Source organism: Vitis riparia, chromosome 17 (assembly GCF_004353265.1).
Source record: "Vitis riparia cultivar Riparia Gloire de Montpellier isolate 1030 chromosome 17, EGFV_Vit.rip_1.0, whole genome shotgun sequence".
Classification (NCBI taxonomy): Eukaryota; Viridiplantae; Streptophyta; class Magnoliopsida; order Vitales; family Vitaceae; genus Vitis; species Vitis riparia.
The window spans coordinates 8,804,854-8,822,545 of record NC_048447.1 but is presented as its reverse complement, the minus strand read 5'-3'; positions in this window follow the sequence as shown (position 1 = coordinate 8,822,545).

Genomic DNA, 17,692 nt, shown 5'->3' with positions numbered 1-17,692 from the left:
CCGTCGGGTAGTCCAGCCAATGGAGCTATTCTAAAAACCACATCTCCACCTATGCTCTCTCTCTATCAAACAAGGGTGGCCATGCGAACAGAGCCCACATGCACACGAGGTTTATGGCCAGACACCTTCCCCAACTGCTTAAATCTGATACTGAAGTATTTTCTGATTTCTGGTAGTAGCCAATCCGTCATCCTTGCTGTAGAAGGATTTAAAGTCCAATGAGAGGACCATTAAAAACTGAGTCATTGGGAAACAAAAGTAGCTCAAAAGCTGAAAGCTCTCCATGTTATGCTCTCTTACATCACAATCGTTATTAGGTGTCATGAAATGGATTCTGCCTCTTGGAAGCTGGAGCTTCGTTTTGATGGTGCCGAGGGGGTGGGGGCAGAAGTAGGTGAATGCGCTGGTGATTCCAGTGATGGCGGAGGTACTTCGCCGCCGTCGGCTTGTTCAAGGACGGCTTTGCTTGCTCTATTTCCTTCTCAAGTTCGTCCACTTCGTTCTATTCGATGGAGGTAATTTTCTGGTTGAATTGGCAGAGAACACATGAGAAAAACCTTCATAGACCTCAGACTTGATCCACTTCAGATTCTTCAAGTGGGAAGGCGGCGAGGCGGCAGCAGCCACCATAGGGAATAAAGAACATATAAGAATTGTCAACATTGGACGTCGTCCGAGCCAATTTGCTATAGGTCTAGAGGAAAGTTATGGCAGCAGTGACTCCAATCAGGGACATGCCTGTAATCAATCCTTCTACAGTTGGTTCCATCTATGAATAGACCTCTTTTTTTTTTATGCAAAGAAGAGCCCTTGCAATAGTTCTTTAACTGGCACTACCATCAACACACAGTCAAATGATCGAACCTCAAGATGTATAACAGCACCAAACCAAATATTTCAACCCAGAATCCTCACCCACCGAGGACATATTCTTTGTAATCCCTTGTTCCCATAGGCGAAGATGAGAGAAATAATGTGTCCTAGGAGTAGGTACCAGAGGCAGGGGAAGGTGGGGAAACAGAGTACAAAATAGGATGAATAAATAAAGAGAACCTCAGAAGATTCACTTTATGAATTGTCAATGAACCTTCCGAGCAGGTGGGAAAATCACATCAAATGCTATTACAGACATGATTCTTGGACATTTCATAACCACAATAGGATCTGAGCAAGTTAAAAATGGATAAATCCACACAAAAGCAGAGATATAAGGCAACAAATAAGTTGGTGGCCTTCAATATCCACCCCAATAAACATAATACTCAGGAAATCACTAGCAAGCTGAGGAATAATAGTAAAAAAAAAAAATGAGAGGTCAGAGGAATGTCATGTCCATACCTGGGTTCTTCAAACAAAGAAAAGCCAAGCTTCAGCTATTTTCGATGAATCTCTTTCCCTCTCTGCCACAACTTACCTCCTAAGAAAATTCCAAACCTCTAGCAGCCGCTCTCTCTGGTTCTCTCCTTCTTTTTATTTTTCACTCCAAGCCCCCCTCCTCTCAAAAGCAATCTGCCCTCTTTCAAAATATCTCTCACGACAGCCTCTTTTCCTCCCACTCTCTACAGTTGGAGAAAAGTATCCTCTCTCTCTCTCATACGCTCCTCTCTGCCAGAATCGTGCTCTTTCTCACCCCAAAAATCACCAAACAAAAGCCTCTTTCACCCCAAAAGCTCTCTGTCGTCCTTCCTCTTCTAGGCCGATCTCCACTACCTGATTTGCCCCTACAACCCTCTCTGCAGCCACAGACACACCTCCTGCACCACTACTCTACAGCTGGAAGCCAAAAGAAAGGTGTCCCCCAACGGCCAGACGACCTCTTGGAGCTGCCAGCCTCCACTCACTCTCACATGCAGCTGGCAACACCCTCTAACCGTCTGTAGCCTTTTTACAGATCCTTTGGACACGTGTCGACCTCTGGTTGGCCTTCAAAAGCACTACTCTGATTCCTCAACAACCAACCATGCATGGACATGTGGCCCCTTGAGATCGTGACACTTGGCAAAATTGGGCTGCACAAAAACGAGCCCTAAATGGGGGTCTACAAATATGCCCCTCTTCGGTAGAGTTCACGAGTGTAAGGAACATGAACACTAATAGTGAAAAGCAAGTGTGAATAGTGAGTGGAATGAAGTGAACTCTATCGAAGAATCAAAGAGACCCCCATAGGGACACTGGTGAAACGCAAAGTCACCCAGGCTAGTAGACAAACACAAAGGCTCTAATCCTAAAAGAAAACATATCTCAAAGCGTCTCTGAAGCTACACTAAGGATCTAGGCTCCCTCTAAAACGTCCCCAAAAGCGACTCGAAGAAACAATGCTAAAGCTGAGTAACGGTCGAACCACCCTGGAGTGCGAACAAGAATGCGTCTAAAGGAGACTGCCCTATGTGGACTACGAGATGACTAGGCGATAAGCACCGGGTAACGAGGTGAGGAGAGTGAGAATAAGTGCAAATCCATGAAGGTGAGACGTGCCATGCCAGAGAATATGAATGCTAGGAGCTGATTCATGCCTAATTGGTGTCTCAGCTGATTCGTGTCCAGCTGGTGCTCCTTAATTGAGGGAGTAATCAACAAAATTTATAACCTATTACACCATATACTAGGGTAGTAAAGACAAAGCTACTATAGCATAGTGGCTCTAGGATCGTTCATTGGGATAGGTTTTCACTTCACAAATGATATTAATTCAAAGCTGAATTGGTGCCTTTTCATTTCAAGGTTAGCTTTAAAAGAAAACATAAAGATGTTTGAAATAAAAAGGTTTGGTTTTAAACTAACCAAAAATAGTAACTGATTTTACTTAGAAAGGTGTTTCTTGGAGTTTCAGATCACTAGGCTCAGATTCCTCATACAAAAAGGGAATTCCGGTCATTTGTTTCTTTTCCTCGCATTAGAGAATTAACATATAGTTCCTTCTCCAACCGGTGTTATACAGATGCTTCCCATTAATGGGTTCAAACACTAAATCCCTCTCACTGATGCATCTTGCAATGGCTCATACCTCTCACCTAGCACTTGCCATTCAAGGTGATCTTTAACCTTGGATTACCCGTCAAAAGCTCGCAAGAGATAACTAATGGATATCTCCTTGGAGTCCAAAAGCTTACCAAGTGTTGGCTATTCTAGAAAATCCTATCTTCAAGTCACCTCCCAGAGGCTTGCAAGGGGTAAACTAGTGAATCTCCATGGACGGAGATCACTTGCCTTACCAAGTGTTGGCCCAGGTGATTTAAAGGCGTTTTAAGTTAACTAAAAAGATAAAAACCATTAACGGGTCACACTTTCTCTTCATTAAAAACTAAAACAACAAAACTTCCAATTTATCATTTGGAAACTTACCCAGCTTTCCTCACTCCAAGAGACGAAGAGCCTAGTCTCTCATCCTCTGAGGAAAAATCCTCAAAGTTTGATTAGCTAGAAAGAAAAAGAATGAGAAAACAAAAATATATATGAAAAGCAGAGCAAGTGCTCTGTATTTTACTTCCTTGCAAATTTATACAAAGAATGCTTCGTAACCACCCCTCAAGAACAAGCTCCCGAGAGATATATATAAAGAAAATTACAAAACAAAATATCTGAGGTTATTCACCCCTTTTCCAAACTTAATAACTAAGGAATCCTATAATTGGTGGGTTACAAGGAGAAAATGGGGATTTAGACATCAAAAATCTGAAGCAAAATATCCAAAAGTGTCGGTCACAAATATCGGGAGGCACTAAGGACCATTTCGCAGGTGAAAAAGAGGTCTGCGAAATTTCGCAGATGAACCACAAGGGCTGCGAAATTTCTTCATAGCAACCAGTTGATTTCGCACTGCTGCAAAGTTGGCTTTCAACTTGTGGTGTTTGGCTTCCATCGCGTTGTGAAGCTTCAGGGGAAATCCATAGCACTGTGCAAAAAGGCTGCGAAATCATTTTGCAACAAAAGGGTGATTTCGCAGCACTTTGCTGAATCCTTACTTCAGCTTGGAGTAGTTGTCTTCCAAAGGCTGTAACTTCCTCATTTCAGCTCCAAATCGTACACGGTTTGAAGCATTGGATTGTTGACTTCCTAAGCTTTCAAATGACACATAACATGCATAATTTGGACTTCAGGAAGTGCTCTAAAAGTGGCTGAAATGACTGTCATCAAGAATGCTTCATGACAGATTTCTCTTTGCTTCCCCTCCTTGCATTTCAACTTTGCTTATTGCAAAGGGCTTAAAAGCTTTGATTCTTCATGCTTCTGCTCTTTCCATTTCTTTGCCAATGATTTCAAATAACTCTCCTCAATCTCATATTGCTTTGGTGATCAAAAAGCTATCAAAACACCAAAACTTAACACAATTTGATTAGAATTGATTGCAAGGGTCCTTAACATGTTAATTGGGTTAAAAGGCAATAACTACTACTCAAAAGTGTTTAAAAGAGTTAATTACATGCTATCAAATAGCACTTTTTGAGTAGTAATCACTCCCCCCAACCGACATATTGCTAGTCCCTTAGCAATGAAGGAGAGAAAAATAAAATAAAAGTACCATAATTTACAACATTATGCTGATCACTTCAAAAAATTTTTAAGTGGCATGACTAATCAAACTCTCACATGGAACATTAAAGAAATAAAACTCAAACTTCAATAGGAGCTATCAAATAATTTGCCTAGTCACAATTCATAAAGAGTAGGCATTATGCAAATTTAAGTTTCAAAAGAGTTTCCACTCCCAAAGGGTTAAACCTTACTCTTCCACAAAAATCTAAGTGTTACTTATTAGTTTCCGAATATAATATGTTGAACTAATCTCTCCCCTCAACCTAGTTCTTTTCAAAGCTTAGCAAACTAATCAACCTCCAATAGGCTAAGAACGCACCTCTTTTTTTCACAATTGTTTTTTTTCTTGTAGAAGTGCAAAGCTTAAAGGCATTCTTTTCTAAATTGTCCATGTAACGGGGGTCCATCGATGACTCCCAACCAATCAAGGTTTAGGGCATCAAGCTTTAAGGATTTTTCAACCACTAACTCCTCGGATTTCACCCCGGACTTTTGAGAATGAATTTTTTAAATACCCAAGCACCTACAGTATGTTAAACTCCACCTATCCACCCTTGTAACGAGCATTGAGGTCGGTGACTCCCAACCAATTAAGGCTTAGGGCACCAGGTTTTAAATATTTTCACCATATACCCCTCAGACCTTGCTCGGGTTTCAAGGCAAGCAAACATTTTTTTTTTCAAAGACTCATTGGCCTTTTACAAGGTGTCCCAACACTATTAAATGAGGTCAAAGGTACCAAGTCTAAAATTTTCCTAAGTCAAGAGGGAAATAGTTTTTCATCTTATAATTGGAACCTAGTGTGCACAGTGTGTGATAAGCTTAAAGTGGAAGAAATAAGGTTGAAATCAATAGATGTTTCAACAATTCATCAACTTTAATAAGCATAATACAAAATCTAAGTCAAGTAAAAAGACAAAAATTCAATTTCTCCCTTTTCATTTTGAAAATTTTTCCTTAATAACCATGGAAAGTAGAATAAAAAACTTAAAAATTTTAAAAATTAAACAAAAAGCAACTAAATTACCAAAATAACTTAGCATTAATAGCAATACTTACTTCCTCAACTCTCCCCCCAACCAAGCTGAACATTGTCCTCAATGTGACAAAAGCAATTGAAAAATAGGGAGGAAGTGGTACCTCCTTAGTGACATGAAGTCTGAGTCGTATAGGAGAAACCACATGTTTCAAAGAAAACAAAAGAGTCAGTGAGTAGAGAAAATAGAAAAATGCCAAGTTTAAACAAAAATGATGTCTATATATGAATCTGAGAAAGTAGAATATAAGTATGATTAATGGATACCTCCAATCCTAGAATATAAAACATCAAAACATGGAGCTATGTATACTAATATGTAAATACAAAAAATGAAGAGATGATCAAGTAATGGCGAGTCATGTGGAGCTGATGGATCTGTGGTGGCCTCTTGAGTGGATTGGATCAGGACTTCAACCTCTGCTTTGTTAGTCTCCTTAGATGGCATAGTCTCCTCAACTGGAGCTCTCAGTTGGTAGCTATGGGATTTGATGGTTTAAGGAGGTTAAAAATGGAATGAAAGGCTTCATGTGTGTGATCCCAAGGTGCGCGGGGCTCTCCTCTAGTCTTGGCCACGGCTGAAATGGAGAAACGTGGCTGTTCATGAGTTCCAGAGGGTACTCAGCTGGTGCGCGGGGCTCTGTTGGCATTTTAGCAACTTCCCTTAGCTTTGCAAGGTGTTTTTGCAAACTTCCCTCCATTTTGCAAGTCAATTTCACAATTTGAAGGCCATTTCGACGCTTGGAGGTGATTTTGCAGCCATTTCGAAGCTTGGAGATGATTTCGCAGCCATTTCAAAGCTCAAAAGTGATTTCGCAGCTCATTTCGCAGCTGCAAAATGAGTGTACGGGGCTTCCAAATGGCACTCGTGTGCCAAAAAGTGGTTTCGCAGCTTCGAAATACCCTGCGAAATGGAGCTTTGGCTGCGAAATTGGAAGTTTTTACGCTTTGGAGCTTCGCAGCCGTTTCGCAGCTGCGAAATGAGGGTCACTGTGCTTCCAAATGGCACTCGTGTGCCAAAAGTGGTTTCGCAGCTGCGAAACACCCTTCCAAATGGCGTCTCGACTGCAAAATTTCCGCTCAGCTTTTCGCGCTCGTCTTCAAACGGCCATAACTTTTCCGTTTCAAATCCAAATCGAGCACCGTTTGAAGCTATGGACTCCTGACTTCCCAAGATTTCAAATGATATATGGTATGCATAATTTGAACTTCGGAAAGTGATTGAAATGTGTCCAATAGTTGCCGAAATGGGGGTGCGGCTATGACATGTCTGTTCACGGTGTGCGCGCTGAAGGATTTCAAGGTGTGGAGGTTTCGCAGCCATTTCGCAGTTGCGAAATGAGTGTACGGGGCTTCCAAATGGCACTCGTGTGCCAAAAGTTGGCTTCGCAGCTTCGAAATACCCTTCCAAATGGAGCTTTGGCTGCAAAATGGAGGATTTCACGCCTTAGAGCTTCGCAGCCCACTTCGCAGCTGCGAAATTAGGGCTCCTGTGCTGCGAAGTGGCACTCGTGTGCCATTCTTGGATTCGCAGAGGACTCAAAAGTGTTGCGAACTGATTTCGCAACAATTGGCCGTTTTCGCAGAGAAATCCTCTTTGGCTGCGAAATCTCGTAGAGCTCTTTTTCTCCCCTGTTTGTGCTCTGTTTTTGCTCTGTTTTCTTCCCGATTTCGTCCTTTGCATTTTCTCCTGATTTTGATCATCTAAAAACCTATATTACATCAAAACAAATTAGAATTAAAGCATTAAAATCAAAATTAAAGCATTGAAATCAAAATTAAAACAAGTAAAAAATAAAACAAAAAGCTATGGACTAGCTAGTCTTTAAAAAGACTAAGTCCATCAAAAAATTTTGATCTTGACTCAGCTTGCCCGGATCCCATATGAAGTTAGCATCCTTCACTTGAGATTTGGTTTGTATGATTTTCCCATACAAAGCTTGGAGAAAAGGTGGAGGCATGTGTTTCTTCATCAATTCTTCCTTGATGACTATCCTCTGTGGTTCTTCATCCAATTTAAGATCATAGTCATCTTTCTCTATCCTTTTCCCCTTTTTCTTTCCTTTGATTTCCTCCCTCTTTTCTTTCTCTGTTTCACTCTCTACCTTATGCTCTAGCTTGCATGTGGGCAGATCAACCTCTTTACTACTCCTCAGAGTGATCACTTCTTTGACTTCCCTCTTTTGTGAAGATTCTCCCTCCTTAGCCTCCATTTCATGGATACTCATGGAATTTTGATAAGGTTGAGAAGGAAAGTTTTCTTTCTCTTGCACTGTGTTGAGGTTGGCAAACCTTGAGATTGAATCTTGGAGATTATCTATCTTCTGATATAGAACATGTTGCACTTCATCCATCTTTTTGTTTAATGAACTCTCTACACTGTCAATTCTTTGACTGAGCTAAGCATTGATGGATTTTTGAGCTCCAACAAAGTCTCCAATGACCTTGCTAAGATTCATCATAGCTTGTTCAAGGTTTGAAGCTTGTTGTGGTGCTTGAGCAGGTTGCTGATACTGAGGTGGCTGTAATTTCCAAGAGAAATTTGGATGGTCCCTCCAATTGGAATTGTAGGTGTTATAATCACCAAACATTTCCCTCACGGCTGGAATGGTAGGACACTCTTCCCCCAAGTGCTCATAAGATAGACAAATGGCACAAGGCATAGCTTGCAATGGTGTCTGAGAGATGGCTTGCACTTCTTGCATCTGGTTCATTTCCAGCTCTTCCAATCTCCTTTCGATAGCTGCAAACTTTGTCCTCATGTCCATGCCGTCATTCAAAATATACATCTCACCTTTAGCTTTAGGTTGAGACGTCATTCTTCCCATATCTCTAGCATTTGGTTCATCCCATCTTCTTGAAACTTAAGCCACATAACTCATGAAGTTCATGGCTTCCTCTGCTATCTCGTATTCAATATGGCATGCACAACTAGAAATTTGTGTATTAAAAACAGAGAAAACAAAAGAAAACAAAATAAAACAATTCTAAAGAAAAAAAAATTATTAAGATTAACTAAAAACTAAATAAAAGATATACTAAAATATGAACAAAGAAAAATAAACAAATAAAAAGAGTTAGTAAAAGGAAAAGAAAAGTCACCAAACTTGTGATGAAGATCACAAGTACTCTGAAAAGGTCATATCACTGTAAAGTGGCACCATCCCCGGCAACGGCGCCATTTGATTCATGCCTAATTGGTGTCTCAGCTGATTCGTGTCCAACTGGTGCTCCTTAATTGAGGGAGTAATCAACAAAATTTATAACCTATTACACCATATACTAGGGTAGCAAAGACAAAGCTACTATAGCATAGTGGCTCTAGGATCGTTCACTGGGATGGGTTTTCACTTCACAAATGATATTAATTCAAAGCTGAATTGGTGCCTTTTCATTTCAAGGTTAGCTTTAAAAGAAAACATAAAGATGTTTGAAATAAAAAGGTTTGGTTTTAAACTAACCAAAAATAGTAACTGATTTTACTTAGAAAAGTGTTTCTTGGAGTTTCAGATCACTAGGCTCAGATTCCTCATACAAAAAGGGAATTCTGGTCACTTGTTTCTTTTCCTCGCATTAGAGAATTAACATATAGTTCCTTCTCCAATCGGTGTTATACAGATGCTTCCCATTAATGGGTTCAAACACTAAATCCCTCTCACTGATGCATCTTGCAATGGCTCATACCTCTCACCTAGCACTTGCCATTCAAGGTGATCTTTAACCTTGGATTACCCGTCAAAAGCTCGCAAGAGATAACTAATGGATGTCTCCTTGGAGTCCAAAAGCTTACCAAGTGTTGGCTATTCTAGAAAATCCTATCTTCAAGTCACCTTCCAGAGGCTCGCAAGGGGTAAACTAGTGAATCTCCATGGACGGAGATCACTTGCCTTACCAAGTGTTGGCCCAGGTGATTTAAAGGCGTTTTAAGTTAACTAAAAAGATAAAAACCATTAACGGGTCACACTTTCTCTTCATTAAAAACTAAAACAACAAAACTTCCAATTTATCATTTGGAAACTTACCCGGTTTTCCTCACTCCAAGAGACGAAGAGCCTAGTCTCTCATCCTCTGACGAAAAATCCTCAAAGTTTGATTAGCTAGAAAGAAAAAGAATGAGAAAATAAAAATATATATGAAAAGCAGAGCAAGTGCTCTATATTTTACTTCCTTGCAAATTTGTACAAAGAATGCTTCGTAACCACCCCTCAAGAACAAGCTCCCGAGAGATATATATAAAGAAAATTACAAAACAAAATATCTGAGGTTATTCACCCATTTTCCAAACTTAATAACTAAGGAATCCTATAATTGGTGGGTTACAAGGAGAAAATGGGGATTTAGACATCAAAAATCTGAAGCAAAATATCCAAAAGTGTCGGTCACAAATATCGGGAGGCACTAAGGACCATTTCGCAGGTGAAAAAGAGGTCTGCGAAATTTCGCAGATGAACCACAAGGGCTGCGAAATTTCTTCATAGCAACCAGTTGATTTCGCACTGCTGCAAAGTTGGCTTTCAACTTGTGGTTTTTGGCTTCCATTGCGTCGTGAAGCTTCAGAGGAAATCCATAGCACTATGCAAAAAGGCTGCGAAATCATTTCGCAACAAAAAGGTGATTTTGCAGCACTTTGCTGAATCCTTACTTCAGCTTGGAGCAGTTGTCTTCCAAAGGCTGTAACTTCCTCATTTCAGCTCCAAATCGTACACGGTTTGAAGCATTGGATTGTTGACTTCCTAAGCTTTCAAATGACATATAGCATGCATAATTTGGACTTCAGAAAGTGCTCCAAAAGTGTCTGAAATCACTGTCATCAAGAATGCTTCATGACAAATTTCTCTTTGCTTCCCCTCCTTGCATTTCAACTTTGCTTATTGCAAAGGGCTTCAAAGCTTTGATTCTTCATGCTTCTGCTCTTTCCATTTCTTTGCCAAGGATTCCAAATAACTTTCCTCAATCTCATATTGCTTTGGTGATAAAAAAGCTATCAAAACACCAAAACTTAACACAATTTGATTAGAATTGATTGCAAGGGTCCTTAACATGTTAATTGGGTTAAAAGGCAATAACTACTACTCAAAAGTGTTTAAAAGAGTTAATTACATGCTATCAAATAGCACTTTTTGAGTAGTAATCAGGAGCTGGGACTCGGAATGGCGAGAGTGACACTAAATGCTAAACTGAGAAAAACAACGGCTCTGGAAGCCAAACCAAAGAAGCTAACTCTAAACGCTAAACTAGGAGAACGGCTCTGGAAGCCAAACCAAAAAAAAACTAACTCTGAAACTAGACTAGAAGATAACAGCTTTGGAAGCCTAACCAAAAAGCAGACGACAATAGGGGGATGCCCTAAACAAGCTGACAGTAGGGGGATGCCCTAAACAAAATGGCAATAATGGCTCTGGAAGCCGAATAAAAAAGGCTAACTCTAAACACTGAATTGGAAGAATAATGACTTTGGAAGCCAAACCAAAAACTAACTCTAAATGCTAAACTAGAAAACAACAGCTCTGGAAGCCAACCCAAAAACTAACTCTAAAAAGCTAAACTAGAAAACAACGGCTCTGGAAGCCAAACCAAAAAGCTAACTCTAAACGCTAAACTGAGAAAATAACAGCTCTGGAAGCCTAAACAAGACGACAGTAACGGCTCTGGAAGCCTAAACAAGATGACAGTAACGGCTCTGAAAGCCTAAACAAGGTGATGGTAATGGCTCTGGAAGCCTAAACAAGATGACAGTAATGGCTCTGGAAGCCTAAACAAGATGACAACAATGGCTCTGGAAGCCGAAACAAGACGACAGAAATGGCTCTAGAAGCCTACACGAGATGGGAGAAATGGCTCTGGAAGCTTAAACAGGACAACGGTAATGGCTCTGGAAGCCTAAACAAGATGACAACAATGGCTCTGGAAGCCTACACGAGATGAGAGAAATGGCTCTGGAAGCCTAAACAAGATGACAGTAATGGCTCTGGAAGCCTAAACAAGACGACAGATATGGCTCTGGAAGCCTAAACAAGACAACGGTAATGGCTTTGGAAGCCTAAACAAGACAACAGAAATGGCTCTGGAAGCCTAAACAAGACGACAGAAATGGCTCTGGAAGCCTAAACAAGACGACAGAAATGGCTCTGGAAGCCTAAACAAGACGACAGAGATGACTCTGGAAGCCTAAACAAGACGACAGAAATGGCTCTGGAAGCCTAAACAAGACGACAGTAATGGCTCTGGAAGCCTAATCAAGACGACAAAGATGGCTCTGGAAGCCTAAACAAGACGACGGTAATGGCTCTGGAAGCCTAAACAAGACAACATAAATGGCTCTGGAAGCCTAAACAAGATGGCGATAGGGGGGATGCCCTAGGTGATAACTCATAAAGATCGGTAAATGGGTATGACAATCATGAAATCAACACGACACACGTTAAACCCAAAGAGAGGGGTGTATGACCCAGTAGAAAAGCACTAAAAGGGGGTATGCCCCAGAGTGACGACTCGCAAAGATCAAGAAATAGACTGAGCAGTGAGAAAGACCACAAAAGATCTGGTGGACTCAAGGATGGGGGTATGCCCTAGTGTGGCATGCTGCTGCAAATCTCAGTCCGCTGGGAATGGCTGAACGGGACTATACGAGTCTTGAACGACGCTCTACTGAGAGCTCATATCGCTGAAGAGCCTAGGAATAATGGTCAGTGAGGCGAATACAATATATCTCGGCCGAGTAATAGAGATTGTAACGGATATGCGAGAGAACGATCGCCTCCATGGTTAAATGAGGGAAATATGCCCCAGTATGGCATCAGATGTACCCGATCTGCCCTGATGACCCGAGAATAACACCACGGGGATGCGTAAAAGACCTGATGTGTACCGCACTGAAATGATGGTGTGGGAATCTAGGCACTCGACATAACTTCGTCTCAGAACCACGACTATATCAGAGAGTAAGAATCTGGCTGAACGACTCAAGAGAAGCTCCTCGGAGTATCAGGACAAAATGAAATCAATCATCAACCTGGCGTGTATCTCATAACCGCGGGTGATCATGTAAACCAGTGGGGATCTATAAATCTCGATCAAGATGGGGAATATGCCCCAATGTGGCATCGAAAATGTAACATGTCAAAAAAAACAGATGAGCTCAAATCATCTATGCCGGAAACTGAAGCAAACCCACAAATCAAAGAGGTGTCCCTCAGAAGGAAGCATGACGACATCCAAGCGTCTAAAAGCGCGGGCCTGGCAAAGTGGCTCTCGATAGGCTCCACTAAGGAATCGTCATGAGGATAGTGAATAGATCATCATCTCGGAGTACGTCTCACAAATAAGGATGAGCACACAACTCTCTCATGATCGGTAAATCTCATCCGAACGGAAACATGCCCCAGTATGGCACCGAATGTATGATAGGTCGGAGATCAGATAGCATGGAATCATCTATCCTCGAACATGTGACCTCCGCGAAGATCCATAAAGATCCTCCGAAACGGAATATGCCCCAGTATGGCATCAGACGTGCGACAAATCAGGAAAAAAAAACAGGTGACATCGAATCATCCCTCATCAAACACGTGATCCTGGTAATCCAAACACAGTCGAAACAGATCTAAACGTCCGAGAAGTGTCTCCCAGAAGAAGATGCATGGCAAATATCTAAATGTCAACCGAATCTCAAACACCTGTCCACATAGAAGCTACAGAAGACGATATCCGATCCCATGGCCTCAGGGTGGTCTTAAGACACGGGACGTAATGTAGGCTGGGGTGATAGGGTGATAGAAACGAAAGGAAACTAAGCTCAAATACCCGATGATCAAAACCCATGCCCTCATGTATGAAATGCAACAAGTATAGTAAATCTCGTGAGTCATGGACCCAATGGTGCCTAATGTAAGCATAGTGTCGATGAGAAGACAAATGAAACAGATCAAACTGATAATGAGATGTACAATGGTAATGTGAAGAGAACATCGAACCTGAAAATGGGTCATTGTAAGAAAAAGCTAAAATGTGGAAGAAAGATGATGAATCAGAAGTGAAAACGAAGATGATGATGAAGCACTGAACATGAAAATGAGTGCTAATCCGCTCAAATCAAATATGTAGGGGAGTCATGTCAATAATGAATGCAATGATGGAATGGACGATGACCCAGAGCTCCTAAGAGAAAGTCACTCATCTCACTCTCAAAACATATGACAAAAATGAATACAAAGAATGAAGGGTCCCTGGAAGCTCACATACGAACTCCCGCCAACAAACATGATCAATCAGATGACCCTTGAACATCAACATACACAATGATAGAAAATAAATACACATAAGCGATTTTTTTTTTTTTTTTTACATAAGTATACATGCTCTGAATGCAACCAAGAAATCCCAAAGATGACATAAAAAAAATAATAAATAACATACCCTCAAATGTCAATGTAACACGAACTCTCTCTGATGATGTGACTTTCTCAAACTAAGGATCCCTGGACCAACGTCCGTAGGATAGATAGTGGAAATGACATGACTACCCTCCATGTAGTGAACTGAGGAGGATCACCACTCAGGGTGGAAGAAAATGATGCAAATGAGTGGATAGGATAATCAAAATGAGATGAATAACACAACCAATGAGGTGAGATGAAAATGAAGTGATGCGATCATATAGAGAATATAATGAGGAGAATGTACCCCTAGGTCCAAGGCTCATGAAACTCCTAAACAATGATGCATGCATACACTAAAAGGCCCCTAACCCGGTGAGAAAGTGTGAGCAAGGCAACAAGAAAGAAAGGCTATAATGCGCGTGCGAGGCTCAATGGGCTAGCAATAGGACTATATATATCAAAAGGGTGAAAAAGGGATATGGCTAACCGAAATGATGGTCACCCATCCTGAGACCATGGACTCAAACATAGTACCTCTTTAGCTGATCCACATTGGTCGGCTCTGAGAACTGGTTTCCATCTAAATCCATCAGCCATGCAGCGCCCTCTGGAGTCAACTCCCTGATGAAATAAGGTCCGCTCCAACTGGGTCTGAACTTCCATCTCGGATCTCTGATCAATCCTCTGATGACTCTCAAGACCAAGTCACCTACATGTAGTGGTCTGGGCTTGACCCGCTTTTTGAAAGCGCGGGCCATCTTCCTCTGATATGCACGAACGTGGTCTACTGCCCTCAATCTCCTCTCATCCAGGAGATTGAGCTGATCAAATCGAGCCTGAGCTCAATCCGTCTCGGGGATCTGCTGCTCTAGTGCTACTCTCAATGATCCCATCTCGATCTTAACTGGTAGCACCGCCTCCATGCCGTATACCAATGAGTAGGGTGTGGCTCCTGTAGAGGTGCGAAAAGAAGTCCGATATGCCCACAATGCGAAAGGGAGCTTCTCTGACCAATCCCGAGAAGTCTCAACCATCTTTCGCAATATCCTCTTGATATTCTTATTCGCGGCCTCTACTGCCCCATTCGTCTGCGGCCTGTACGCAGACGATCTATGATGTCGAATGCCGTATCTCTGCACTAAGGTGTCAACCTCTGCCCTGAAATGTACTCCTCTATCTGAAATCAACTCATGAGGGACTCCATAGCGATAGATGATGTGTGATCTGATGAAACTAGCGACTCCAATTGATGTCAATCTCGCATATGAGGCGGCCTCCACCCACTTGGTGAAGTAGTCTATGGCGACCAGGATGAACTCATGACCACTGGAAGATTTCGGCGAAATCTTCCCGATGATGTCAATACCCCATACGGAAAATGGCCATGGCGAAGTAAGTGCATGCAACTCGGAGGGCGGCACGTGAATGAGATCTCCGTGTATCTGACACTCAGGACATCTCTGGACGAACTGGCAACAATCCGTCTCCATAGTCAACCAGAAATAGTCAGTCCTCATGATCTTACGAGCCAACATATGCCCTCCCATATGTAGTCCGCAGACTCCGGCATGAACCTTTCGCATCACTCTATCGGCAGAGGCCCGGTCCAAACATAATAGCAGCATCCCATCAGGTGATCGTCTATATAGCGTCTCGCCACAAATCACGAATCGGGCGGCCAACTGTCTCAATGCTCTCCTATCCTTGGCCGTGGCGGCCTCAGGATATACGCCGAGTCTCAAAAAGTGATATATGTCATGGTACCAAGGCAAACCATCATCTATCTCCATATCATCAATCAAACAACAGTATGCAGGAGCAGATCTTGACTCGATCAACAATGGGCGAACAGTGGCATCAGTAGGTATGGAAATCATGGAAGCTAGAGTAGCTAAGGCGTCAGCGAACTAGTTCTACGCTCTAGGCAGATGGGTATATCTTAAATCGTCGAATCTCCCGACCAGTAGCTCCAAATATGCGTGGTAAGGCCTAAGCTTCACATCTCTAGTCTTCCACTCTCCCTGAATCTGTCTCAATACCAGATTGGAGTCACAAAACACCTCCATCTGTCTAATCCCAAGCTCTAGAGCCGTCTCTAATCCCAAGATGCAAGCGTCATACTCAACAATGTTGTTCATGGCCGGATGACGATCCGAAAATGCCAAACGAACAGATCTGGGAATGTGATCACCATGAGGGGATATCAACAAGATGTCTATCCCGTATCCAGCATGGTTGGTCGCACCATCAAAGTACATGCGCCAACCCGATAGACTAGTCACAGCAGCGACATCCTTATCTGGGAAATCATCATCAATGGCTCTGCCATCAGAAACTGGTAAAGAAGCTAGATGATCTGCAACAATGCTCCCTCTAATGGACTTCTGAGTGACATAATGGATGTCAAACTCAGTCAGAAGTACCAACCATCTCATGAGGCGACCGACCAAGGCGGGTCTGTCAAACAAATATCTCAAAGGATCTAGACGAGATATCGAATGTACTGAATACTCGGTCATGTAATGTCTCAGTTGGCGAGTGGCCCAAACCAATGCCAAACAGTAACGCTCAATCATGACGTATCTCGTCTCGTAGTCTAGCATCCTCTTACTCAGATAATAAATGGCTCGATCCTTGCTCGAATCATCGAGTTGAGCTAACATGCATCCCAAAGCCACATCTGAGACGGATAGGTATAAGAGCAAAGGACGACCTGGTGTAGGAGGCGCCAAGACTGGAGGTGACAACAAGTACTCTCGGATCCTCTCAAATGCGCGCTGACACTAATCATCCCAAACAGTAGGCTGACTCTTCCTCAAGAGTTGGAAAATGGGCTCACAAATGTCTATCAATCTGGCGATGAATCTGTTGATGTACTGAAGTCTGCCCAAGAAGCCTCTGACCTCTCTCTCTGTCCTCGGTGCAGGCATGTCAAGGATGGCTCTGATCTTATCCGGATCTACCTCTATGTGTCGCTCACTGACCATGTATCCCAAGAGTTTCCTAGAAGTCACTCCAAAAGTGCACTTCTTGGGATTCAGTCTCAATCTGAACTGCCTGATCCTCTCAAAAAATCTCTCCAAAGCTGCTAAGTGATCTGATCTACCTCGGGATTTCACTATCATGTCGTCTACATAAACCTCGACATCCCGATGCATCATGTCATGGAAGAGGGTGGTCACTGCTCTCTGATAGGTGGCTCCTACGTTCTTCAATCCGAATGGCATGACTCTATAGCAATAAGTACCCCACTCGGTAATGAAGGATGTCTTCTCCATATCCTCTGAAGCCATCAAGATCTGACTGTACCCGAAAAATCCGTCCATAAAGGACAACATCGAATGACCTGCCGTACTATCAACTAGCATGTCAATGTGTGGAAGAGGAAAATCATCCTTAGGGCTGGCCTTGTTGAGATCTCGGAAATCAACACAGACTCTCACCTTGCTGTCCTTTTTGGGAACAGGGACGACATTGGCCAGCCACTCCGGGTACTCGACCATTGACAAAAATCCTACACTGAGCTACTTCTGGATCTCCTCTTTCACCTGCAAGCTCCAACGAGGGTGCAATCGTCTCAACTTCTGCTTAACCGGTCTGGCATGGGGCAAAAGTGGCAAACGATGCTGGACGATAGATGGATCAAGGCCTGGCATGTCCTCATAGGACCATGCGAAAACGTCCAAGTAGGCTCTGAGCAACTGGATGAGGCTGTCTCTCTCATCCACAGATAGATCTAACCCGA